This window comes from Pteropus vampyrus, unplaced genomic scaffold, assembly GCF_000151845.1.
Source record: "Pteropus vampyrus isolate Shadow unplaced genomic scaffold, Pvam_2.0 Scaffold19, whole genome shotgun sequence".
Lineage (NCBI taxonomy): Eukaryota > Metazoa > Chordata > Mammalia > Chiroptera > Pteropodidae > Pteropus > Pteropus vampyrus.
In genome coordinates, this window is record NW_011888800.1 from 7,922,410 (window position 1) to 7,925,686 (window position 3,277).

Below are 3,277 nucleotides of genomic sequence, written 5' to 3' on the forward strand. Positions count from 1 at the left end.
TGAGCTTTAAACTTTGAATTGGATGTGGACATTTTTCTCTCAGATGACAGAGAAATTTCCCCTTTGCAGTTGCTTCTTTTCCTTGAAGGTAGCTGTATCTTGTTTTCTTTAAAAACTTTTTCCTTCCAAATTCACCTGCCATGCCGACCGTCATTAGCGCGTCTGTGGCACCCCAGACAAGGGCTGAGCCCAGGTCCCCAGGGCAGATTCCCCACCCAGCCCAGGGCAAGATCACTGAGGCTGGGGGCGGAACCCCGAGTGGTATCTATTCAGCTATCATCAGCCGCAATTTTCCTATTATTGGAGTGAAAGAGAAGACATTTGAGCAACTTCACAAGAAATGTCTAGAGAAGAAGTTTCTTTATGTGGATCCTGAGTTCCCACCAGATGAGACCTCTCTCTTTTATAGCCAGAAGTTTCCCATCCAGTTTATCTGGAAGAGACCTCCGGTGAGTAGCTTACTGATTGCTGGTTGGGTTTTTTTGTTGTTGTTGTCTCAGAGAAGTCCTCCCACTCAGCACCTCCCCACAGCTCAGCTGTGCACATGGGCACTGGGGGAAGGATCCTGGCAGCAGCCCCACTGGGCTCTGTCTTCGGGTGAGTCAAGGCTGATTCTCACTCTTGATCTCTTTCTTTCTGGAAAAACAGTCTTGCTTTTTGTAAAAGTAATTGGGACTCAGTTTAATTCATCCTATAAAAGTAAATATTCCTTTCCCAAGAAAAATTCCAAACAGTTCAGATCCAGCCTCTCTCTTTAAATATCTTGCATCTGTATAAGATTCCTTCAATTTCTTGGGCCAAAATCATGATGATGTTCTTTAGTTTTCCAGTAGCCATGTGTTTCTGAAACACAGAAGCCCTGGAAAAAGGAGAGTGGCAGGCAAAGACTAATTTTTCACACATTAAAAGGTTAGGATTCGAAGGAGAAACCCTAGCAATCGTTTTGTGCATATATGCCTCACTTCACAAAGGAGGAAATAAAGTCACACCAGAGTGAAGTATACCCAGTGTATGCATGATAGCCCAGATTAAAACCCTTTCTCTTTTAGGTAACTCTTCCAGGCTCTGGGTTTCATTTATACTGATCTGCCAGAAGGAAAATCATATTCCCCTGGCTCCCTTCTCTGATCATACCTCCAGTATGATTCTCGTTCTTAATTCAAGAAATATTTACTGACTATCTTTGAGAGCCAGAAACCAGGCAAGCAACTGGGGAGACAACAGTAAATAAGAAAGACAAAAATTCCTATTCTCCTGGAGCCTGAGTATCCTGAGGAGAAGATGGGCATTGAACAGGAGTGATGACTGTCAAGATACAAAATTCAAGATGCTATGGGATCATAAGGCAAGGAGGGCTAACCTGGTCAAAGGAGAGAAACTCTCCCTGAGGAAATCACTTATTCTGAGGCCCAATACTTTTCAATAGTTTAATCAAGTTAAGCTGAAGCCCAGTGCTGTTCATTAGCTGTGTTTTCCTTTTTAACCTGAGATGAAATATCCAACAACCCTGTTCTCACCGTGTGTTGCACAGGTCTCCTTTCCTCCTCTGATAGTTCTGGATAAGGCCCATGACTGTCCTGAGGGCCCTTAGCTTAGAAGTGATGACTTGAAAGAATTCTATTCTTCAACCCAGTTGCTGCCCTGCTGCCATAGTGCTGGAACTTGTCAACCTCTACCTCCTACCCCACTCCCTTGGTGAAATATCTTCAATGACACTGTTCTTCCCTTCCCCCTTGACTTCAGGATAAATCCAAAATCCTTTAGCTGAGAAAGAGGCCCTTCTCAAGCTAGCCCTGCCTACCTGTCCATCTCATCTTCACCCTCTCCCCTTGGACCCTGACGTCTTCAGCTGCTCCATTGTTCCAAGCCTTCTCGTGCCTGGAGGCCTTTGCTCATGTGGTCCCTCTGTCCCTCGTCTATAAGCCCTTCTTGTTTTCATCCGATTTGCTCTTCCTCATCCTCCTTTCAAAACTCTATTCAGGTGTCACCTTCTTTAAATTCTTTCCCCAAGGTTTTGACCATAGGGAATGACTCTTGGTTCCTGGTTCCCCTTCACAGGTGTGGAGAATGGGTTGTTAGTAATCCAGTGGAAATCTTCCTTTGTTCTGAAGGTGTCCTCCTGGCCTGGGGCAGGACTGATCAGCATATTGCAGTCTCTGAATGTGGCTTGATTAACATTTTAATTCTCTTGCCTCCTCTCTACATTATTTCCCCCTCCGAGATTTTATTCCCTTATTCTTAAAGGGATGTTGAGGGAGGAAGGTCTGTCTTCTGTAACTTTTTCAAAACTGAGATAGGGCCGTAGTCCCTGCCTATGGGAATAAAAATCTATGAAAGCCTGTTCTAAGGGCCCTGGAAGTAGAGAATGTGAGGTTGTTCCAGTACGTCGAAGTGGTAAGAAGCCTTGCAGCCTAGAAGGTATAAATTTAGTAAAAGATTGAAAAGACAAGTCAAAATTAATAGTAGAGGTAATGGACAATGAAGTTACTTTTTCATGTCAGTCTGTTAATTCAAGAGAAAGATGTCTAGTGAAAGGAAATTGAATCATTTTGAAGAGAGTAGTGGCATAGACACTGGGCTAAAAGAATAATTATTCAGAAAGTCCTCTAATTTCCTGGGACATCTGGACTTTAGTGTCTGGAACAAGAGCTTAAGATATTCCACGGGTTCACAGGAATAGGTTGCACTTCCAGTTCATTTTCTGTTGGAACCTAAGAAATAGGTTTAATTTGAGATAAATGTATCCAGCGGTTGATTCCTTGTAATTTGACAGCAGTTGGGGAACTCAACAAAATTTGGAAGGGCCCTTTCTGTTTGTCCTGAGGGCTGACTTTCAATAGATCACAGGGAGGGAGCTGCTCTGCTTATAGGAAACTCTGACAGAGGCGGGTCGTCTAGGAATGGTTTAGCCCTAGGTTCTCCACAAATGTTCTTTGTGTGATGGGCAAGGGGGCTGCTCCTTTTCTGACTGCGTTCCAGTTTTTTGGGACGAGGGGCTCTCTGCACTGGCCCCTGGTCCTGATGTGCAGCAGAGAACTTCATGGCTAGTCTCAGTCTCACAATGGGAAAAGTAAATTATCTTACATTAGGCTATTTATTCCTGTCACTGTGCAATTAGAGTTGGAGAGAGGCCCATAGGATGGGTCAGGACAGAGTAGGTAGCTCTAGTATCTATTAAAAACTCAGTTTTTCCTTCCTGCCATGATGAAGGTGACCTGAGGATCCACTGTTGTGATTGCAATGGGTTTCCCTTGGACTGGAGCTGGTGAGCACTTGG